The following is a 24920-nucleotide window of genomic DNA, read 5'->3' as shown; positions in this document are numbered from 1 at the left end:
CTGGCATCACCAAGCTGATTGCTCCTGTAATAGACCTTGAGAGGGAGAGTGCAATGCGGAATGAGATTTGGTACAGAGAGCAGTCACAGTCTGCTAGCAGTTCTGGGACACAGAGCATCCATGGGTCAGCTGAGACCATGTGCACACAGAGAGCGTGTGGTATTTGGAGCATTAACAAATACTGAGTTACAGGTGTCTTCATCCTTCACATCAGACTGCACACACATGGCACAACACACTGCACACAACATTTCTGCCTTCTCTGATCTCTTGTGCATTTCTATGTTTCTCTCAGTTTTTGTTTGTCTTTTTTAAATCTCTCCGATCTCTCTTTTTCTGTGGGTTTCTACCTGTAGTTCCATCTTTATGCCTTTCTTTGCTTCCCCCTGTTTCATTCCTCTCTGTGTTTGTGTCCGTCTCTATGTTTCTCTCTGCGATCCTTTCTGTTTTCTCTCTCACTGTTTCCTTCTTTGTATTTTTAATCTCTCTTTGTGCCTCTTTATTGTTCTGTGTGTCCATTTCTCCGTCTGTATCTGTCTCTTTGAGTAGGCGTCTGTTTTTCTCTTTCTTTCTGTATTCTTTGCCTCTGATTCTCTGTGTGTTTATTCCCTGTTTTCTTTGCCTTTCCGTACGTCTATGTTTCCTGTCTATCTTTTTTGTGATTCTATATGTGTGTTTCTCTGAGTCTGTTGTTCTGTGTGTCTGGTGTCGATGTGTTACCATTATGATTATGTGTTTGCCTGCTTTTCTTCGTATGTGCTTTCTGCTGTGTCTTTCTATGCATTGCTTTCTCAATTGGTGTTTGTATTTGTTTATATCGCTGTATCTTGGTTTCTCTCATTCTCTCTCTCGCTGTCAGTATTTCTCCCACTTTCTATGTGTGTGCTTCGCTGTGTCTGTACATTTGTCTGCTGTGTGTGTGTTTGTGTATATTTTTCGATCTGACTCGGTGTCTGCCACTCTCTGTGAACGTGTATGTGAGCCCCCCCTCTCTGAGCAATAGTCGGAATCCTGTTCCTAGATCGAATGTTATTTGATTACAAAAACACTTTCCATTCACTTCCGATCTAAACCAGCCTCCCATACTCTACTGGATCGGATCCAGAGTCTCCTGTCTATAAAGCCAGCTCCGTTGCCTACATTATCTTGAAGGGGAACCATTTTGTATCGGTTAGAAAGGAGGAGAGAGGGGGTGCGGGAGGGGGCTCCCTGGTCCCTAACAACATGGGCAGATAGAAAATGAATGTTGCTTTACTCACATTTTCGAGGCGAACCCCCCCTTGACTGCCAGCTCTGGATTTTCTCTCTCTCTCTCTCTCACTGCAGCTTTTTTTCTCCCTCCCTTTTGTTTATTTCCTGTATGTTTCACCCCCTCGGTTTGGCTGCAGTTTCCCAAAGCAACGGCTCCATGGCGAACTACATGTCCCCAGCTCTCCGGAGCCGTAGACCCTCGGACCGGGAGCAGTAGCTCTTGGGGTGGTGGAAGAGAGACCCCCCTCCCTCTCCCCCCCCACCCCAGGGGAGAATGATAGCTTCTCTCTTTCCCCTTTTCTCCACTCCTCTCCTTTCTCCTTCTCTCTTCTGGATGGTTACTCTCCTGTTAATCTCGGCAGGAAGCCAAACACAGCAGTGCAATAGTGAACAGAAACGCAACCATGGAGCTTATTGTCGCTACCGTAATTTGGGGTCTAGCTGCCTCGGCAGCAAACATTTGCAGTGTCTTAATTTAAAAAAAAATTGGTCGGAGCATTTCCGTTTAAACATTAAATCCATCTTAAACCATCGTTCTCCTAAATACACCTGACATTTTCTGGGTGGAAATTGAACAGGAAGGGTCAGTGTTAGTCACAAAGAAAAAAAATCCAGCCCATTGAGGGTTAAAATTGCAGAGTGTCTATTGACACTAACTGTGTCAGCAAATGAGTTGGAGGTGGGGTGGAACTTACGACAGGATTCACAGCAAACACTCTATTTTACAGCAAACAAAGTCTATTTGCTTAGCAAATAGAGTCTATTTAAACAGCCCACTACAGCAAACAGTCTACAGAGTCTATTTAAAAAGAGTCTGTACGAGCTACAACAAACCAAACCCATAACCGAAACTACAGCACCTTCTCCCGATAAAAGCAGGGTGATTTCTACAACAAAATGCAGCGAGTGGAGGATAGTTCCATAATACAAATTATGTGCGTGAAATCAATCCCAGTCACTTACTCCAGGCGTGATTGATGGGGGATTTACCCAATCATCCCTATTTTGGCCGGGAATAGTGGCATCAATAGATGCAGCTTTAAAATTGTGCCACATTAGATAAATACGGCCCCAAATTCTAACTGTTCTTATAAAAGTTGTTCGCCCGCTATTTTAAAAGGTAGGTTGGGGTTTAATTAGCGGTATGTCTTCTCTCCTAGAAATGTGAATTGCTTCAAAGTGCAGACCCTGCCGTTATGTAGCGAGAAGTGACAGCTGTTTTGCGCACAGCAAGATCTAACAAACTGCAAATGAGATGAATAACCAGTCAATCAATTGTTTTTCTTTCATGGTGGTTGAGGGGGGAATGTTGGCCAGGATGCTGGGAGAAGCTCCCTTATGTTCTGGGGCGCACCCGAACAGGCAGATAGGGGGCTCGGTTTAACGTCTCATTCAAAGGACAGCACAGTGCAGCACTCCCTCAGTACTGTATTGGAGGGTCGACCTAGATTATGTCCTCAAGTCTCTGGAGCAGTGCTTGAACCCACAATCTTCTGACTCAGAGATGAGACTGCTAAATAAGGTAGTGCCTTAGTCAAATTCTTCCACTGCTTCACCCACCCTATCTCAGCAATCTCCTCCCTGCTTAAATCCCCTCTTACATCCTTCTGTCTTCATGTTTTGTTCATCCCCCCAACTTTTGCTCGACCATCAGTTGCACAGTTTTTAGCTGCCTTGATTCTACTCTCTGGAACCCCCTCCTTAACATAGGAACATTGGAATTGCTCGATGAAAAAAGTCCAAGGCCCATCTAGTTCCATGTTGTAACTTCTATGATTCTATGATTCTAGTTCGCCTTCTACCATCCTGTTAGTCACTTGACGCAACGGTAATGGAGTTGTTGACTAATCCTAGCAATCAATCTCAGTCAATTAGTCTCCAACAGACCCAGACATGAGGTGAGGAAAACCCCCAGTGGTGGATAGCTTTGGGAACCATAGGTCCAAAGTCACCTGTTCCTCCCAAACATGTTACACTCACCACATGCCATGTCTCAAATTACTCATATACTGTATCGCAAAAAGTTATTTCCTGAAAGAAATCTATCCAATTTGCATTTGAATAAATCAAAGGTACCTGCTTCCACCATCTGCCCAGGGAGTCTCTCATCCCGTCTCCACTGTTAGAAACCTTCCCCAGACTCATCTTTTCTACCAAGTTTTTAGTCACCTCTCCTAACTCTTCCACCATGGCTCAGTATCCGTCACTTTATTCTTTTTATCTATTTTCGCTCCTCTGACAAGTGCTTTGGGCATTTTCTACATGAAAGGTGCTAGTCTCCATCAGCAAGATCTCCTACTTCCACCTCCGTAATATCGCTAATCTCCGCTCCTGCCTCAATCTATCTGCTGCTGAAACCCTCATTCACGCTTTTGTTACCACCAGACTTAACTATTCCAATGCTCTCCTGGCTGGCCTCCCACCTTGCACCCTCCGTAAACTGAAGCTCATCCAAAACTCTGCTGCCCATATCCTAGCTCAAACCAAGTCCTATTCACCCATCACCCCTGTGCTCACTGACCTACCTTGGCTCCCGGTCCACCAACGCCTCGATTTTAAAATTTTTATCCTTGTGTTCAAATCCCTCCATGGCCTCGGCCCACCCTATCTCTATAACTTTTTCCAGCCCTACAACCCTCCGAGATCTCAGCGTTCCTCCAACTCTGGCCTTTTGTGCATCCCCCACTTCCTTCACCTCACCATTGGCGGCCGTGCCTTCAACCGTCTAGGCCCTAAGCTGGAATTCCCTCCCTAAATCTTTCTACCTCTCCACCTCTCTCTCCTCAGTTAGGAATTTATCTGTTCCCCTGTCACCAACACTTTCAACTATGATCTGATAAACCGTCCAATTCTTAAATACCAGCTATTCTGTCACCAAACCTGCCCCAATCTCAAGTATAGTACATACCTTACAGCTCACCATTTCATATCTTTACTTATGATTTTTAGGGTTATTTTCTTTCTTGTGTTGGATCCCCACATCACTGGACAAACCATCCCCTTCCTTTTAAAATCAGTCTACCTGCATTTGCTGCACACCATGCATCAGCTGAGACTGAGTTTCCCACGTTGGAATTTCAGGCTACAGATTTTCATTGCTTCAAGAATTATAGTCAGTGGGTATGTAGATAATACTGAAACCTAAAGGCTAGGGGGGAGATTTAATAGAGGTTTTTAAAATTATAATGATTTTGATGGAGTGAATAGGGAAACACTGGTCTCTCTGGCTGGGGAATCAGTGATGAGGGGTCTTTAATTTATAATAAGAGAGAGATCAGGAGAATTTTTTTACACAGATGGTTGTTGGAGCATGGCATGCTTTGCGACAGGGGAGTGGATAATGGAAAATTGGATAAATATTTGAAGCCGAGGAAGGTACAGGGCCATAGGGAGAGAGTGGATCTGTGGGATTAGTTTTGGCTTGCTCTAGCAAAGAGCTGGCACAGAATTAATGGGCTGAGTGGCCTCCTACTGTGCTGTAAAGCTCTATGGGTTTAAATCAGGATCTTAAAGTCCAACTCACTGGGGTCTCAAGGTTAGATGTAAAGTGAGACATGGGATTGTAGGCATAATGTGGGGATGGATGTCAAAAAATGTGGCATAGATAGAATCATAGAATCATTACAGCACAGAAGGAGGCTGTTCAGCCCATCGAGCCTGTGCCAGCTCTTTGTCAGAGCAATCCAGTTAGTCCTATTCCCTCGCTCTTTCCCCGTAGCCCTGCAAATTTTTTCCCTTCAAGTATTTATCCAATTCCTTTTTGAAAGCCACGATTGAATCTGCCACTCTTTCAGACGCCGCATTCCAGATCATAACTACTCGCTGCGTAAAAAAAGATTTTCCTCATGTCGCTTTTGGTTCTTTTGCCAATCACCTTAAATCTGTGTCCTCTGGTTCTCGACCCTTTCGCTAATGGGAACAGTTTCTCTTTATTTACTTTATCTAAACCCGTCATGATTTTGAACATAATGATTTTGAACAGCCTTGTTAAGGTCAATTGCATTAGTCCTGTTCCCAGGTCAACCAACTCTCCCACATTTGGTGGAAGCCTTATCCCTGAAATTATCCTTTCTTTGACCTCCTAATTTGGGATCGCAATCTCATGTGTTTTTACTGTGCTATCCTAGCATCCTTTACAGTAGTTTTCTAAAGGAGCCATAACTTTAATAGAGGGCTTTCGTTACTGCTATGAATGCTGGGATAGTCTGCCTCCATAGCTGCCAGGGAATGCACTCGCAAGTGCCATAGGCAGGCAGGCATTGATAGGAGGAAAAGTGTGAGAGAGGAAGATACTAAAATAATATACAGGGAAAAGAAATGAGAGAGATGAAGAATACATTAAACTAGGCTGACAATTCAGTGCAGTACTGAGGGAGTGCTGCATTGTCACAGGAGCCGTCTTTCAGATGAGACGTTAGACCGAGGCCCGGTCTTCCTGTTCAGGTGGACATTAACTATGCCACGGCACTATTGAAAGATGAGCAGGGAATTCTCCCAGTGTCCTGCCAACATTTAACCCTCAACTAACACCACCAAAAATAGGTTAACTGATCAGTCATCTTATTTGTTGTTTGTGGGATCTTGCTGTGTGAAAATTGGCTGCCTACATAACAACAGCGACTGCACTTCAAAAGTAATTCATTGGCTGTGAAGCACTTTGGGATGTCTTGAAGCCATGAAAGGAGTTATATAAAGTTCTGTCTTTCTTTAATGCCATTTGGCCCTTCCATGTGGACCATGTGGTGATGTACCTCTCTGACCTTTAGCAATGTTTATGCTGTTTGGAGGAGGGGGTACCTCAGATATATGGCAGTTGACTGGAAATCTTGCAGCTGGAATTATTCTAGCGTTACCATTTGTGCCTATTTTGCACAAGGTCATTTTACCTTTTTCTTTTCTCTAAGGGTATGATCTTTGCATTCTTTGTCAATTCTACTGTATTGAATCACAGAATCTTACAGCACAGAAGGAGGCCATTCGGTCCACCATGCCTGTGCTGGCTCTTTGAAAGAGCTATCCAATTAATCCCACCCCCCCCCCCACCCTCAGCTCTTTCCCCATGGCCCTGTAATATTTTCCTTTTCAAGTATTTATCCAATTCCCTTTTGAAAGTTACTATTGAATCTGCTTCCACCACGCTTTCAGGCAGCGCATTCCAGATCATAATAACTCGCTGCGTTATAAAAATTCTCATCTCCCCTCTGGCTCTTTTGCCAATTATTTTAAATCTGTATCCTCTGGTTACTGACCCTCGTGCCACTGGAAACAATTTCTTCTTATTTACTCTATCAAAACCCCTCATACAGAGTACACAGTGTAATGCTTAACCTTGGCACATTTTACCAGTTGCCCTTTGACCTTCACTGAGAGGAACACCTTGATTGGGTGCATACATTTTCTGATGGAAGAGACCACAATGGTGCTCTGGGGACATTTTAAGCCGTTTCCGCCTGTGGCCTGAGTGTTAGCAATGAAAGCCTTTCAGCTAAATGAATTTTCCAGTATCAACAGAGGACAGCAATACACTTCATTACCACAAAGTGGAATGAAGAGCACCTTGGAAGGAATGTGGCAGCTTCACCAGTCGATTGTTAAGTACAGTCGCCTTGTACAGTCAAGCCCAAGAGGGACTGGCTGGATAGAGTTCAAGGTGTGGAGTAGGATCTTGGCTTCTTTTCAGATGTCATGCTTTGTTCATAGTAAAAGTTGATAGAAAACCATTAGAAAGAACGAACTTGCATTTATACAGGGCCTTTCACGATCTCAGCATGACCTAAAGCACTTTACAGCCAATTAAGTACTTCTTGAAGTATAGTCACTGTTGTAATGTAGGAAACGTGGCAGCCAATTTGGACACAGCAAGCTCCCACAAACAGCAATGTGATAATGACCGGATAATTGTTTTTTAGTGATGTCGGTTGAGGGATAAATGTTGGCCCTGCTTTTCTTTGAAATAGTACCATGGGATCTTTTAAGTCTATCTGAGAGGGCAGATGGGGCCTCAGTTTAACGTCTCATCCAAAAGACGGCACCTCTGACAGAGCAGCACTCCCTCAGGCCTGCACTGGAGAGTCAGCCTAGATTTTGTGCTCAAGTCTCTGGAATGGGGGTTGACCCCACAACCTTCTGACTCGGAGGTGAGAGTGCTAAGGCTGACAACTTAACTATGCTCAACTCTTAAGAACCTTAATGGTTAAGGTCTCCACCTAATAAAACATTAAGTAGTAAGTGGGAAAATGGGCTTCCATTTGGAAAATCAGAACTGTAGCGATCAATTTATATTTTTTAGAAATTTGCAGATACAAAAGATGGAATGTAGTTCAAAACAAAACAGGTGGTAGCCAATGCTCTCCTGACCGGCCTCCCACCCTTCACCCTCCGTAAACTTGAGCTCATCCAAAACTCTGTTACCTGTATCCTAACTCACACCAAGTCCTATTCACCCATCACCCCTGTGCTCGCTGACCTACATTGGCTCCAGGTCCCGCAAAGCCTCAAATTTAAAATTCTCATCCTTGTGTTCAAATCTCTCCATGGCCACGCCCCTCTCTATCTCTGTAACCTCCTCCAGCCCTACAACCCCCTGACATCTCTGCGTTCCTCCAATTCTGGCCTCTTGTGCATTCCTGATTTTCATCGTTCCACCATTGACGGCCGTGCCTTCAGCTGCCTAGGCTCTAAGCTCTGGAATTCCCTCCCTAAACCTCTCTGCCTCTCTACCTCTCTCTCTCCTCCTTTAAGATGCTCCTTAAAATCTAGCTCTTTAAGCAAGCTTTTGGTCACCTGTCTTAATATCTCTTTATGTGGCTTGGTGTCAAATTTTGTCTGAAAACGCTCCTGTGAAGCACCTTGGGACGTCTTAACTACGTTAAAGGCGTTATTTAAATGCAAGTTGTTGTTGAGAGTGGGCAAGGTTTAGTTGTATAAACACTGGCCTAAATATAGCAGAGTAAATGTAGTTTGGGATGCTTGTTAATTCTCCAAGAATAAAACAAAAGAGGACTCAGCTTTTCCTGCAGGTCTCACCACTCACTGTACCACAGACTGACACACTGGTGGGATTTCTTAAAGAGTTCCCCCTGCAAACCATACCTTTCACTGCAGCCAGATTGAACAGTTCGCTTCCTGTGAGAAGGCACACTACAGGCTTTGCTGCTCGCTACCCCTCAGATTGATGGTGTGTTGCATTCCTTTTAATGAATCCTTCAAGCTGCCAACCACTTCCGATGATGGGCAGTCCCTTTCTCTTGAAGTGCGGAGTGCCAAAGTGCCCAGTAGCCTCAATGCAGCCCCACATCCCCGCCCACAAGAAGCCAATAAAACTCCTAACGTGTTTCATTTTAATAAGCAGCAATAAAAAGCACTTTACGGTGATATAAAAGAGAATCTGAAAACCTAATTGATTATAAAATGAGAATATAAAATCTAGGTACCTGTCAGAAGCCCAGCAGAGATTGCATAAAGGGATTCAGTATGTTGGTTGCTTATGAAGGTGACAATGTTAAAACAATATAGTGCGTTATTTTGACCCTTGTATGCCTGATGAACAGGTATTACATGGAAGTTGTACAGCCTTTATATGAAAGTGTTAGCGGTGGCTCAGTTGGTAGCACTCTTGCCTCTGAGTCAGAAGGCTATGGGTTCAAGTCCCACTCCAGAGCCATAAACACATCATGCAGGTTGGTGCTCCAGTGCAGTTCTGAGGGAGTGCTGCACTGTTGGAGGAGCTGCCTTTTGGGTGAGATGTTAAACCAAGGCCCCTGCCTGCCCTCTCAGGTGGATATAAAAGATCTTGTGCCACTATTCTGAACTAAGAGCAGGAAAGTTCTTTCTGGTGTAATGGCCAATATTTATCCCTCAACCAACATCACTAAAACAGATGATTTGGGGCATGATTTTAGCCCCCAAGATCAGGTGGGCTGGGGGAGGGGGGGAATGAAAATCGCTAATGTGACGGTGAGCCCTCAGAGGCAGGGTGCTCCTCTGAGGAATTGCCCCTATCCATGTCTTCACTCCTTGAAGGGCCTGGAAGCGAACATACAGCAATACAATCATCGCAGAAGTACTGTTGCGATGGACATACTGAGGTGTGCAACAGGTCAATCACTAACAACATCAATTCATGTTGTGCGTGAGGGATGTTAAAGTTCTGTCACCAGATGTTTGCGGGATGCCAGTCTCGACATCAGCAACGGCCAGGCACTCCACCGTCCGATTAAGTAGCGGGGCCTCCTCCTCCGCCTCTGTGAGGGCCAGGGTTTGTGGTGGCCCACTTCCAGCCCTCGCCCTCTTTCTTGCATTCTGCGCTCTCTCCACCTACAAGGAGAGAAGATACAGACGTGTGAGTGAGTGAGGGTAATGGAGTCACCCAATGGATGAATTGCTTTGGGTGAGGCTGACAATGAAAGAGATGCATCAGAGGGTGACTACATGACAGATTGTTCACATTGCATCAGGACTGGGGTGAGTGGGAGTGCTGGGTGCACAAATGGGGAGGTGAGGAAGTGCACAGAAAGTGAAGGTAAGTTGACAATGAGCCTTAAGTGGGTGTGAGGAGTGATGTGATGGAGTAGGCTTAACAGGGCAGAGTGTGAGGGGGGGGGTGATGTGCACCATAGAATGCATTTGAATCAGTAACATTACTCACTTTTCCTGACCTGGTTAGATCATTGAAGCGCTTCCTGCACTGCACCCAACTGCGGGAGATGTTGCCACTGCTGGTCACCTCCTCTGCCACCTCGAGCCAGGCCTTCTTGTTCCTCCTGTCCGCCGGGTACAGCGTCTCCCTCCTCCTCCTCACCCCAGCCAGTAGCACCTCAAGTGAGGAGTCACTGAACCTGGCTTGCTCCCCTGCTGCTCAATCTCCTTCAACAGCTTCTTTCTCCCACAAGAGCCCTCTTGCAATGGCCCTTTAAATACTCCAGCTGCCAGCACGTCTTTTAGGATCGCGGTGCGCCCACCGCGCAGCTTGGAGGTGCCAAACCCGAAAGCCACATTAATGGCCTTCAGTTACGTCGCGATCGCTCGAGAAAAGGTAGGACAAATTTTTCCGGGTTTCCCACACGCCCATTGACCCCCCCCACTCACCCCTATTTACATCCCGCCACCATGCTAAAATCATGCCCTTGTTGTTTGTGGGATCTTGCTGTGCGCAAATTGGCTGCCGCGTTTCCTACATTACAACAGTGACTACATTTCAGAAGTACTTCATTAGTTATAAAGCACTTGGGGACATCCTAAAATGGACAGTCTAAATGCAAGTCTTTCTTTCTTTCTCTATCACTAGCACAGCTTGTCTTGCTCTCAAATTATCATTGTATTTGCATACAATTTGTTCAGTTTATAACGGTTACGTGCAGGATCTGACACACCCACGAGCCATCTAGTACCAGATGGGAGTGAATCATTCCCTTTTACCCTCGCTATACTGTATGTCTACAGGAGCTGATACTGAGACACACACACTCACACGAGCCATATAGCACCAGACAGCAGTGAATCATTCATTTTTTACCTTGTACTGTACATTTACAGGAGCTGACATTGAGACATGCACAAGCTGTATAGCTTCAGATGGGAGGGAATTGTTCCCATTTACCTGCAGTGCACAGTACATGTACATAAAATAATACTCAGACATGCATGAGCTGTACAAAACCAGATATATGAGCAGTAATATTGTACTTGCAATGGCTCTCTTTGGGCCCCTGAGCCTTGTACCTTTCATTGGTCAGGGAATGAGACAATCAGTCTTGTCCCAGTCCGAGCTGTGCTAATCTTGAACTGGCTACTGCGAGATATCCAAAAGCACCATCCAGGGTGGCTCACCCTCCGACATTACCCAGAATTTTCCCACTCCCAAAGGGATTTCAGGAATCCCTTGAAATCCCAGCTACCCTTTGGATCACAATCCCGCATGTGTATGTATTGTTCTGGCATTTCCCAGCACTTCGCTCACTGGGGAGCATGAAAAAAGAAGAGATCGTCATGGAGGCAGGGCTCTCCCATCATTCATCATAAAGCTGAAAGTCCTCTATTAAAGTTATGGATCCTACGGTGTGGAATGGTTCTTCCGATCCCCGGCCATAACTTTGGTGGAAAGATCGGCAGAAATGGCATAACAGCCATTGACACCCATTCCCTAGGGTACGGCTGGTGATCAGGAGAACCTCCACAGAATTTAAGGTTTAACGGAGGGTTTTAAATGTTGTTATGAATAGCCTTGTCTGAGTGGTAGCACGGGAAAATATTTGCAAATCTTACGGCCAGGCGGGTCATGAAGAGAGAGAAATACAGAAAAAGAGAGACAGAGAAAAGAAGAGGACATGGAAAAGAGGATCAGAAATAGGAATCTCAAAGAATATAACAACACCATCTGGCAGTCCCTTGTGCCATTTTTATCCACGTTTGTTGTTGGTGCGAGGGGGGACTTCAGACAGCCCATGACCGAAAATCTCACTCCTGGGGATTTGTCCAATGTTGACATCTCCGGGGACATCTTTCCTTCCACCCCGACATTCCCATTCCCTTTTACCCCAGGATTCGCATTCTCTTCCACCCCGACATTCCCACTCCCTTCTTCCCCGTCATTCCCACTCCATTCTACCTCCGCATTCCCACTCCCTTTTACTCCGTATTCCCACTCCCTTCTTCCCTGACATTCCCACTCCCATCTTCCCTGTCATTCCCACTCCATTCTACCTCCGTATTCCAACTCCCTTCTACTCCAAATTCCCACTCCCTTCTTCCCTGACATTCCCACTCCCTTCCACCCTGACATTCCCACTCCCTTCTTCCATGGCATTCCCACTTCCTTCCATGCCAGACCTCCCACTCTCTTCTACACACCATTCCTGGGAGTTTTCAGCCTGGCATTTCTCTCTCCTGGCAGCAATGGGTGAGATCATGAACAACATTTAAAGCAAATAAATCACCACGATTCCAAAGCTAAAAACACTATAGAATTAACAGAGAATCTAATTTCTATGCTTGAAGCTTAGGGATAGACTTCAGTGCTTGGACCAAGTGACCCTTGACACCAATGGATCACTGTGGACTGTATGAGATAGGTTCTATCTGGTAATGGGCCACTCATGTTTTTGTAAATTAAAAGAAGATTGCAATAAGTCCAACAATGAGATATATATTTATTTTCCAGTGGGCTCTCTGGCCTTTTAAACTCAGATTCAATTTGGAGCTGCAAAAAGGATTTTCTCTCTTAAAAATACTGGTTTATATCAGAAATGCAAGTAATTTTAAAAATTTATTTTGGCCCTGTTTGTAATCTTAGCCAATGCCGACCTGAATTTTAATCGTGTTGCAGCAAACCTGCTCGGCAAAGCTTTCCCCACCCTCCCCCAGTCAGTTTATTCTACCTGCTGTGTTCACAAAAGGGGAATAACAGACATACGACCAAAGATAGACAGGAAAAGACCCTCTGGTTCTTTGAGCATGTCCCTCATAACTGCGATGCCTTGTGCATCACAATAAATACACTTCCCCATCCCACCTGAAAGCCATGCGATCTCCTGGGAGAGGAGAAAAACCAGAGGAAAAACCCAAGGCCAATTTGGGAAAATAAAATCCACGAAATTCTGACAGGGCTAGACAGACTGGACGCAGGGAGGATGTTTCCCCCGGCTGGGGGATCCAGAACGAGGAGTCACAGTCTCAGGATACGGGCTAGGACATTTAGGACTGAGATGAGGAGAAATTTCTTCACTCAGAGGGTGGTGAACCTGTGGAATTCTCTACCACAGAAGGCTGTGGAGGCCAAGTCACTGAATATATTTAAGAAGGAGCTAGATAGATTTCTAGACACAAAAGGCATCAAGGGGGATGGGGAGAGAGTGGGAATACGGTATTGAGATAGAGGATCAGCCATGATCATATTGACTGGCGGAGCAGGCTCGAAGGGCCGAATGGCCTACTCCTGCTCCTATTTTCTATGTTTCTATGTTTCCTCTCCAACCTCCTTAAGTGATCGAAACCAGTCCAGCAAACTACCCTGGCCCTGATTAATGTCGTGCAGCACCTACCTTTTGGTACGAGATGATCTCCGCCTCAGCCAGAAAAAGGCCCTGCTCTTGCTTGAAGGAATTCAGCGAATCGGCGTTCACTGCACGAGCCTGTACCAGAGGCCCACTATTCTCTGGGAGAAGAACCACCTCCTGACGTCAAACCTACTCTGGCCTCACATAACTTTTGCTCCCTCAGAGCAAGTCTGAGCTCAGCTCTCGTCCCTTTTAAAATGGCCAAATTCGAATAAAATTGACTTGAATGAGAAGGTCTACCATCAGGGCCCATTTCAGTTATGTTCTATTCCTCTGGCTCTCTCCCTGATTTTTCCCTTTCTCCCCTCAAACCTCAAATTTTTTGCCATGTTTTTTGGGTTTGTGCAGCGATATAAAGGCTGTGTCCATCATGGTAAAAAAAGATCACAACTTTAAATAGCACATCTTTTTCGGAAATATTATTCAGGGTAAATAACAAACAGAACAAATGTACAAAATAATGGATAATTGTAACAAGGCGAGCTGTCAGGGATTTTTAATTAAACAAAACTGGTTATAGAAATTCCAGAAGTAAACCACCAGAGAAATGGGGACATCCTGATTGAGTCCCAGAGTCTGTAGATGACAGGCCAGATGGTGGAGAAGAGGGTGGCTGTCTCTGGTTCAGGTATTTTTCTCTTCTGACTCTCCCTCTCTTCCAGCGTTAATATATTTTGTCCAGGTTTACTTCTCCACCACTTGACAGATGAGATTTGATCCACATAAACATATCAAGGTGATATTCTTTCAAGCCGTTTCGTGGTTTCGGTTTTATGTTATTCATAAGGCAGAAGCCATGCTCACAATCAGCACTTGAAGCTTGAAACGTGAAATTATCCACTTTGGTAGGAAGAATAGAAAAGCAGAATTTTTTTAAAAGGTGAGAGTCTAAGAAATGTTAGTGTTCAGAGGGATTTAGATGTCTTTGTACATGAATCACAGAAAGTTAACATGCAGGTACAACAAGCAATTAGGAAGGCAAATGATATGTTAGCCTTTATTGCAAGGGGGTGGGAGTATAAGAGTAAGGACGTCTTGCTGCAATTATACAGGGCTCTGATGAGACCACACCTAGAGTACTGTGTACAGTTTTGGTCTCCTTACCTACGGAATGATATACTTGCCTTAGAAGTGGGATGAGAGGATTGTCCTATGAGGAAAGATTGAGTTAAATAGGCCTATATTTTCTGGAGTTTAGAAGAATGAGAGGTGATCTCATTGAAATGTATAAAATTCTTAGAGGGCTTGACAGGGTAGATGCTGAGAGGTTATTTCCCCTGGCTGGAGAGTCTAGAACTAGGAGGCATGGTCGCAGGATAAGGGGTCGGCCATTTAAGACTGAGATGAGGAAAAATTTCTTCACTCAGAGGGGTGTGAATCTTTGGAATTCTCTACCCCAGAGGTCTGTGGATGCTCAGTCGTTGAGTATATCCAAGGCTGAGATCGATAGATTTTTGGACACTGAGGAAATCAAGGGGTATGGGGATAGGGCGGGAAAGTGGAGTTGAGGTAAAAGATCAGCCTCTATCTTATTGAATGGCGGAGCAGGCTCGAGGGGTCGTGTGGCCTACTCCTGCTCCTATTTCTTATGTTCTTATGAGTCCTATGTAATGAAACAATATATTGTAAATCAGTGGTCCTGATAATAATATATTGCAACATCCCTATCATTATTCAAAAACACTATTGTGGGAATCCTTAAAAAATACACTTGCTTCTTGAATGATAAAAAGCGAAATCCCTCATGTTGTCTGACAGCTTTAAAAAGGAGTATTAAAAGGGGATGTCGTGCCTTTTAAAGAGAGGCGTTTTTTGTTTGCAGAGAGTCGCGCATGCTCAGCCCTGTGAGCACTGCCCCTTTAATTAGCAGCTTTGCAGCAGCTGAAGGAGATTGGGGGGCTGGAACTGGGCAACTGAGCGCATGCCCCAGGCTATCGTGCTGGAGCGCAGTGCGAATGGGCTGGTGGCTCTTTCTGCAGAAATACAGAGCGCAGCCTCTCTCAAACAGCTGACCATTGTTTCTTCGGGGGGAAAATTTCGATAGGGCCTATTATTGGGCGTAGGTAGCGTGATTCGTTATTAACCCGCGCCCAATGGCCCCCTGCGCAGGCAGGACGAGAACTTTGTCGCAGATTTCGTCCTGCCTCAGTGCTCACCGTCAAACCGCGTTGAAATCCAGGCCTTGCTGTTTTGGGACAAGTCACCATTGATTATATCATTTCTGGGCTATTGAAGGAGGGAGAGGGGTTTCTATGTCACGTCTGAAGCCATAATTACTCCCAACTATTTGGCCAAACATGCACAGGTGACTTTTGCACCAGTGCCACTGACACACCAGATTCTACAGAAGGGAACAGGGTCTCTGCGCCCTGTTATTGATGCAATAAGCTTTACACAACATCTGTGTGCACGAAAGCTGGATGATAAACTTGTGCAAAATGTGCTAACAAAAAAAAATACATCACACATTCAGGCAATTTGCATAATTTATTCAGCATTCCATTTTTAATGTTATCATTTGCATAAAACACGTGTTACATTGAATACAATTATAAGGGACGGTGAGGTGCATTGGGTTTGCAACCTGACAGTGGTAATTTGCTCCTGATGAATGTATCTATTGTGTATGATAAGGTCTAAGCTCTCGTGCAACAGCAAAGTTTTGGGCAGCACTATCTGCCAATTTCTCCGTGCCTCACGGCTGAATCAGGAACTATGTGGTCTCTCCGGAAGTTTGAACCGGAAGCTGATCCTGATCCTGATGTCAGCTATGGTTCAGCAGGTAGAACTCTCACCTCTGAGTCAGAAAGTTGTGGGTTTTTAGTCCCACTCTAGAGACTTAACCCCATAATCTAGGCTGACACTCCCAGTGCAGTACTGTGGGAGTGCTGCACTGTTGGAGGTGCTGTCTTTCGGATGAGATGTTAAACCATCTGCCCTCTCGAGTGGACATAAAAGATTCTATAGCACACTTTTAAAGAAGAACAGGGGAGTTCTCCCCAGTGTCCTGGCCAATATTTATCCCTCAACCAACATCACTAAACATTTGATACATCACTGTTTGTGGGATCTTGCTGTGTACAAATTGGCTGCCCCGTTTCCTACATTACAACAGTGACTACACTTCAAAAAGTATTTAATTGGCTGTAAAGCGCTTTGGGACGTCCCGAGGTCATGAAAGGCGCTATATAAATGCAAGTTATTTTTTTCTCATCTTTCGAACTGAAACTTTCTTTTAGACAAAGACTGTAAGTTAATCGAAGGGGATGTCGTTTTACATGGATGTCCCTCTCAACGATCCGACTGTACAAGCAGTGCACAAACGTGATCTGTCTGCTTCTTCATGCGCTCGGCCCGACACCCTCGGTCGAGCGGCCGAGCCTGCTCCCCTGGCTACCGGTATCCAACGGTCAGGACCATAAAACTGTTTCTCCTTTTTCCCTTCCCGAAGGCTGGCCTTCACCGCTGCAGGCGACGGCCTCCCTCTGCCCATGTGGGGGCCTATTCATCGCGTGCGAGTGTCGGCCGGCTATTCAACCATGGGGGACTGCACAGCCAAGGCCCATCCCCTCTCACTCACACACACGCTTTGGGAAGTGTTTGGGAATGGGAACGCTGGCTGATTTATTTCCCCCACTTCTTCATCAAGGCTGCTCACAGCATCCCAACCGCTGCGGTGCCTGTACCCTCAAGGCCATTGGAAGGAGCCACGGACTGAACCCAATGGAGGGTGCCTCCGAGTTCCTGAGCTTGAGAGCACGGGGAGGACGCAGTCGGAGAGGGGGCTGAAGCCTTTCCTCCGCTCTGCCCCATTCTCTGCTGCTTCCCGAAGGTCTTGACCATCAAATTGCTCCTTCAGGTGCCTGGCCCAGACTCCCTGTCTTCTCTGCTTCCTCACTGTGCAAGGCTAGATTTGCAAGGCAGCCTTCAATTGAACGTGAGAGCAGCTTACTGAGCAGTAATTAGTGAGACAGAGCCACTCAGTTGCCTTGAATGTGCGATTTATTGCAGAAGGCAGTCTGAAATCTCAGGATAATTCATTTCACTTTCATCACTTTCCTCTGATTTAATTTTTTTAATTGCAGGGCTGATATTTCTAGACTGCTTGAAGGCAGCGTCATTTTCACACAGTTTAATTGATCATTATGTAATTTAACCCCTTTTCTAGGCCAGAGATGGATTTTGATGTAACATTAAGACTTTTATCCCTGGTTTTCTACCCTCTTCCCCGAAGGCTGCTAACTCCACGGGTGCTGGGAGCCTGCCCACATGTTCACTCTTTGTGTAGGTATGCTATTCGGGCAAGCGAGGCATCGTAGCCTAGCTTGATGCTGTCCTAAGCCTGACACAGGTCCTTTCTAACAGGGTGGTTACAGTGTAGTGGTCGATGGAGGAGATTTCCTCCAGTTCATGATTATGAAACTTTCTTTTAGAGCTTTTCTACGAGTTTGTTGGCAATAGCTGGAGAAATCTGCCTTCAATATTTACAATGTCGCTAAAGCATAGCGACCTAGGGAAACCCCCACCAGGAGTCGGTAGACTGCCCGATCTTTCTCTCTCCCTCCCAGAGGTCCTGAGGCCAACGGTAGTGCACCCACTGCCATCCTGGCTGAGGCCAATTAACTCAACGCAGACCGGAAATTGAACAGGATGTTCCGCTCCTGGCTGTTCCGCTCCCCATGGTGGAATAGCCTGCCGGCACTCACACATGAAGAATGGCCACTTGGGTGAGGGTGTTCAATGGTCTCTGCAGTTCAGCACCACACTGCCCACTACATTCGTTTACTAATCGAGCTGTGGCATTTATAAATGGAGTGGCATTAGCCCTCTGACGATTGAGTTTATTCCACAGTTGTTGTGGCAGGGCCGTCAATGAGCCGTCTTGGGCACAGTTGGCTTCACCGCTCCTGGGATATGTAGGCCAGGACTCTGGCTCCTGATCATTAACCAATGACTCCTGCTGGAAATTGAAAGAAAGAAAGAGAGAGAGAGAGAAAGAGAGAGAGAGAGAGAGTGAATGGGAGAGTGAAAGAGAGAGAAAGAAAGTGTGTTTATGTGTGTATGTGAGTGCAACTCTGTGTGCATGTTTGTGTGCGCATGCTTGTGTGTGTGTTTGCGTGCACATGTTTGTGTGTGTGCACATGTATGTGTGCGTGTTTGTGCGCGCGTGTGTGTGTGTGCACGTGTATATCTGTGTGTGTGCATGTGCACATGTATACCTGTGTTTGTTTGTGTGCACGTGTGTGTGTGCACGTGTATATCTGTGTGTGTGTGCACGTGTGTATAAGTGTATATACGCCTGTGGGGACATCGAGTGAGGAGAGGATCGGGCTCTGGTGTGATGGCCCCCACGATTGAATAGCTTGCTGAGAATCACTGTCTGTGGGAACAGATTGCTTGCCTGCCCTCATGGCCTGGGTGTGGTTCGTGGTGCGGGAGGCAAATAGAAAAACTTTCTTTCCCCTCAGAGAAACGGGAGACCTGCTAAGATTAGAATGCTTTACAAACGACCCCGTCAGCTGATTCCATCATTTTCTATTCCTTGTTGTTTAAAATGACAATCACACACTGCAGTGTTGTACACAATCTATAATGCAGTGTTATGATGCGGCTATATTGCAAATGTGTTTCGAGAAGTGGTTCTGTAGTGTTCCCGCAGGGTCCTAGTGCTGTGGAAATTGTCCCAGAACAGAGAGTCATTGCAGGATAGAGATGAGAGAACTGTAAGCACCAGAGCCAGATTAAGAATTCCCGGGATCTCTCCGCACTCCTTACACAACTCCCCCCCACAATATATGTGTAACCAAATAGAAAAAATTACCAACAGACAAATAACATGAAAATGCATGTCTTATCTTTTATACAAATTGGTGGCTTTACTGCTCTTCAATGGTCCCCGTTATAGAGTTTAAGATGAATATCTACATTCTCAGTTTAACCTGTTGCCAACCAGCACGCTTATATTAACATAATATATGTCATTTAAAGTGAGATAACAGATACCTGTGTCCCGCAAGACACCAAGGGGTCGATATCGACTCCCTTCGGCTGGTGTTAACGGCCTCAAATTGGGGTAGGAGCTCTGTAATAAATCAGGGTCAATATGGTCTCCTGGACTATTTTCAATCACCGAAAGAGGTCGGAGAGGAATTTTCCAGATTTTTCTCCCCCTAATTGGCCTGGGTTTTTAATCTGGTGTTTCGCCACGTCCAGGAGATCACATGGCTCTGGGTGGGTACGGAGTGTTTGTATTGTCACGCTTAAGGCATCGTGATTGTATTGGCCGGGCTGGGTGGACCAGCTGGCCTTTTCCTGTCCAACATTTCCATATGTTCGTATGTTGTATCAGTGGGTCTTGGAAAGCAAAGCGGAGGGTCAAGGTTCATGTTACAGGCATCCCCACCAAAGCTACAAAAGAAAAAAGACTTGCATTTATATAGCGCCTTTCACGACCTTTCCCTTTACAGCCAATTGAAGTGTACTCACTGTTGTAATGTAGGAAACGCGGCAGCCAATTTGCACACAGCAAGCTCCCACAAACAGCAATGAGTTAAATGACCAGATAATCTGTTTATAGATGTTGGTTGAGCGATAATTAGTGGCCAGGACACCGGGGAGAACTCCCATGCTCTTCTTCAAAATAGCGCCTTGGGATCTTTTACGTCCACCTGTGAGGGCAGACGTGGCCTTGGTTTAACATCTCATCCGAAAGATGGCACCTCCGACAATGCAGCACTCCCTCAGAACCACACTGGAGTGTCAGCCTAGATTATGGGCTCAAGTGTCTGAAGTGGGACTTGAACCTATAACTTTCCGACTCAGGGGAGAGAGTGCTACCCACTGAGCCTCGGCTGACACCTCATGAGTTCAGTGTGGAACTGAGCTAGGCAATCAGGAAGGTCTAAGGTATGATCCCTAGTTTCTGCTAAGTTAGCTGATGTCAGGCACAGCATCTACAGGGACACTACAATTGGCCTTAGTGTCCCCTGGGCCAGGGAGATGAAAAATCAGCCAGGGTTTGTGCTCTCGAACACTATGCCCTGCTAGCAAGGATGTATCCATGGGTATGGCAAGGGGCAACATCAAGCTTGGCAGTATGCCTCTCATAAGAAAGACAATCGTGCACTTATAGAGCATCTTATCACATCCTCAGGATATCCCTGAGAGCTTTGCAACCAATCAATTGCTTTTGAAGTCTTGTCTCTATTGTTATGTAGGCAACTGTGACAGCCAATATGTGCACAGCATGATCCCACAATCAGCAAATAAATGAATGAATGACAGATAATCTGTTTCTTTGTGGTGCTGATTGAGGGAGCCCTGAACACCGGGAGAACTCCCTGCTTTTTTCAGCAAAGAGCACCAAGGGATCGTTTGGGAATTGGTCTCCCTCCGTAACTCCAGCAGAACGGCCTGGAAAACAACTGGGACCTGGAGATTCACTGGTTAGCCTGGATAATAGGCCCGAAATTTCCTTGGAGCTGCTCCTGCTGTTTTACGCTGCTTGTAAACGGTGACTTCCAACAAAGTTACGGCAGCACATCAGGAACAGCGCAGAGGAAATTCCTGGGCCTGTGAATTCAAGTTGAAGTAATAGGGCTCGAATCCACAATCTTCTGATTGCTATTAACTAAGCCACGCATAAGCCTAGTCAGTAACTGTTGGCAGGCTTTTCCCATCGTCTGCCAACAATTTCTGTCTAAATTCACACTTGAGTGAGGCACCAGACAACAGCTAGCTCCTATGGAGCTGGCCCTCCAGCGTGAGTCAGTACCTTTATGAACAGACTAGGGAAAAGCTTCTTGCAAACCAAGTTCCTCACATCAATCTTCACAAGACTGTTGACAATCCTGAATGCAATCACTTTGGGTTTAGAATGTACAACACTCGCCGATAAGCAAAAGAAAAGGAAGACTTGCATTTATATAGCACCTTTTACAACCTCAGGACGCCCCAAAGCATTTCACAGCCAATGAAGTACTTTTTGAAGTGTAGTCACTGATGTAATGTAGGAAGCTCCGCAGCCGATTTGCGCACAGCAAGATCCCACGAACAGCAACGTGGTAAATGACCAGATAATCCGTTTTAACGATGTTGGTTGAGGGATAAATATTGGCCAGGACCCGGGGGAGAACTCCCCTTCTCTTCTTCAAAATAGCGCTGTGGGATCTTTTGCGTTTTGAGAGGGCAGACGGGGCCTCAGTTGAATGTCTCATCTGAAACTCAGAAATGAGGAATTTCCAGCAATTAAATGTCTACAGGCCACCTTGGCTGGGTGGAATATGTTCCTGAATCCTCAAGGAGATGAGTGAGGTAATGGGCAAGTTTCTGATTAATATTTTTAGGAGTTCTATAAACACTTGAGCACCAGCAAATAGCAAATGAGATCATTTACATTTCTAAAGACAAGAGTGAGATGTGGACTTAGAAATTATGGACTGTTTGGTCTGCAATCCATCGTGGGAAAACTGCTTGGGCATATTTCAAAAATATGAACGTTCAATTTGCAAGTGCAGAGGCCTTAATGGTTTTAAAAGCAGCAGTTTACAGCTCGTGATTCTGTAAGAGTTGTTTGAGGGAGTAACTCAAATAGTTGAAGACTATTCAATATAATAGAAGGATAAGTGTCAGTAATTATTGTGATTTGCTTGACCATTTTTGGTGTCAAGTAGAAATAGAATCATACAGCGCAAAAGGAGGCCATTCAGCCCATCGTGCTTGGGCCAGCTCTTTGAAAGACCTATCCAATTAGTCCTACTCTCCTGTTCTTTCCCCAGAGCCCTGCAATTTTTTCCTTTTCAAGTATATATCCAGTTCCCTTTTGAAAGTTAGTATTGAATCTGCTTCCACTGCCCTTTCAGGCAGTGCGTTCCAAGTTAACAACTCACTGAGTAAAGAAAATTCTTCTAATTTTCCCCTTGATTCTTTTGCCAATTATCTTAAATCTGTGGTTTTTTTTATTCGTTCATGGGATGTGGGCGTCGCTGGCGAGGCCGGCATTTATTGCCCATCCCTAATTGCCCTTGAGAAGGTGGTGGTGAGCCGCCTTCTTGAACCGCTGCAGTCCGTGTGGTGAAGGTTCTCCCACTGTGCTGTTAGGTAGGGAGTTCCAGGATTTTGACCCAGCGACGATGAAGGAACGGTGATATATTTCCAAGTCGGGATGGTGTGTGACTTGGAGGGGAACGTGCAGGTGGTATTGTTCCTATGTACCTGCTGCTCTTGTCTTTCTAGGTGGTAGAGGTCGCGGGTTTGGGAGGTGCTGTCGAAGAAGTCTTGGTGAGTTGCTGCAATTCATCTTGTGGATGGTACACACGGCAGCCACAGTGCACCGGTGGTGAAGGGAATGTATATTTAGGGTGGTGGATGGGGTGCCAATCAAGCGGGTTGCTTTGTCCTGGATAGTGTCGAGCTTCTAGAATGTTGTTGGAGCTGCTTTCATCCAGGCAAGTGGAGAATATTCCATCACACTCCTGACTTGTGCCTTGTAGATCGTGGAAAGGCTTTGGGGAGTCAGGAGGTGAGTCACTCGCCGCAGAATACCCAGCCTCTGACCTGCTCTTGTAGCCACGGTATTTATATGGCTGGTCCAGTTAAGTTTCTGGTCAATGGTGACCCCCAGGATGTTGATGGTGGGGGATTCGGCGATGGTAATGCCGTTGAGTGTCAAGGGGAGGTGGTTAGACTCTCTCTTGTTGGCGATGGTCATTGCCTGGCACTTGTCTGGCTCGAATGTTACTTGTCCTCTGATTACCGACCCTCCTGCCAGCGGAAACAGTTTCTCCTTATTTACTCTATCAAATCCCTTCATAATTTTGAACACGTCTATTAAATCTCCTCTTAACCTTCTCTGTTCTGAGGAGAACAATCCTTAGGAAGTAGGTGGTCTTTGTGACGGAGAGGAAATGAGTCAGAAGCTCAGCGTGGGGTCGAACAGGATGCCAAGGTTGCGAACAGTCTGGTTCAGCCTGAGACAGTGGGCAAGGGAGAGAGATAGAGCAGGTTACGAGGGCACAGAGTTCGTAGCGGGGGCTGAAAAGGAAATTATGGCTGGAGGAAACTGCGGCTCACCCAAGACTGGATGTTGGACAGTCAGCTGGCACAGGCGCAGTGGAGGGGTGGAGAGAGGTGGTGCAGAGGCAGACCTGGGGGTGTCATTAGCGTACGTGGAAGCTGAACTCATGGTTTTGGATGATGTCGTCAAGGGGCCGCATGTAGATAAGGAAGATGTGCAGGCCAAGCATGGACTCTTTGAGGACTCTGGAGGTGATGGTGAAGGCGGGGGGAAGATAAGCCATTGATAATGTTCTGGTTATGACTGAATTGGTAAGAGCGAAATCAAGTGAGAATAGTTCCATGGAGCTGGACGGTGAAGGAGGATGGTGTGATCAACTGTTGAAGGCTGAAGTGAGGTTGAGGAGGACTAGAAGAACTAATGCTATGCCAGTTATATATAGTTTATAAACAGTAATACATAATTTAGCATTCTAGACGTAGAGAACATGTTTCCACTTGTGGGGAAGACCAAAACTAGGGGCCATTAATATAAGATAGTCACCAATATATCCATTAGGGAATTCAGGAGAAACTTTGTTACCCAAAGAGTGGTGAGAATGTGGAACTTGCTACCACAAGGAGTAGTTGAGGCGAATAGCATGGATGCATTTAAGGGGAAGCTAGATAAACACACGAGGGAGAAAGGAATAGAAAGATACGCTGATAGGGTTAAATGAAGAGGCTCGTGTGGAGCATAAAAGCCGCATAGACCAGTTGGGCAGAATGGCGTTTTTCTGTGCTGTAGGCTCTGTGTAACTATGTAATATATGTGTAACTATGCTTTTCCGGCAAAGCTCTATTCACGGCTGTCTAGTTTCCTTTCAAATTGCTCTACTTGAGCTGTAGTTGATAGCTCATTGCTAACTCTTTTCCTATCAACTCATGGATTCTCCTGAGTTTTGTCCTTTCTCCCACTCTTTCCTGCTCCACATCAATGAATTCTTCAACATGTTATGCAGGCTGATCCAATCTTTTGCTGATGGTTCCAATCTAGGTTAATCAACATCCCTCAGATCACACTCAACCTTCAGTCCCCTTAGAGTACGCTGACTATACCATTACATCTTAATGTGCTTTGATGTGGCAATGAAAATAGTGTTCCTTTTAACTCTTCAAACACACAGTTTTTTTCATCTCTCTTACAAGTCCCGCCTCTTACCTTTGATGGCTCCCTGTTGGTCCTTCATCGTCTATTGACATTCTTGACCTTACTAGTTCCTTTGACATTTGACTTCTCCCACGTCTCCTTCAAGAAGCCTGTGAACCAGACTGTTCGCAATTTTGGCATCCTATTTGACCCTGAGATGAACTTCCAACCATATATCCACTCCATCACCAAGACCGCCTACTTCCACCTCTGTAACATCGCCCATCTCCGTCCCTACCTCAGCTCATCTGCTGCTGAAACCCTTTGATACCTCTAGACTTCACTATTCCAATGGTCTCCTAGCTGGTGTTTCCCACCCTCCATAAACTTGAGCTCATTCAAAACTCTGCTGCCTGCATCCTAACTCGCACCAAGTCCTGTTCACCCATCACCACTGTTGGCTCCAGGTCCGG

General features: G+C 45.7%; 1 protein-coding gene across 1 annotated transcript in view; it reads right to left on the bottom strand.

The window, feature by feature from the left end:
* Positions 1-1459, bottom strand: part of lrrc4ba (leucine rich repeat containing 4Ba) — a 103295-nt gene extending 101836 nt beyond the window's left edge. The window contains exon 1 of the mRNA XM_067974482.1: positions 1260-1459. The gene's annotated coding sequence lies outside the window, so the exon portion shown is untranslated. The remainder of the gene's footprint in view (positions 1-1259) is intronic.
* Between the last annotated feature and the right edge of the window lie 23461 nt (positions 1460-24920).

The sequence above is a fragment of the Heptranchias perlo genome, chromosome 40 (genome assembly GCF_035084215.1).
Source record: "Heptranchias perlo isolate sHepPer1 chromosome 40, sHepPer1.hap1, whole genome shotgun sequence".
Taxonomy (NCBI): domain Eukaryota; kingdom Metazoa; phylum Chordata; class Chondrichthyes; order Hexanchiformes; family Hexanchidae; genus Heptranchias; species Heptranchias perlo.
The sequence above is the reverse complement of the archived record's forward strand: the minus strand, read 5'-3'. Positions and strand labels throughout refer to the sequence as shown.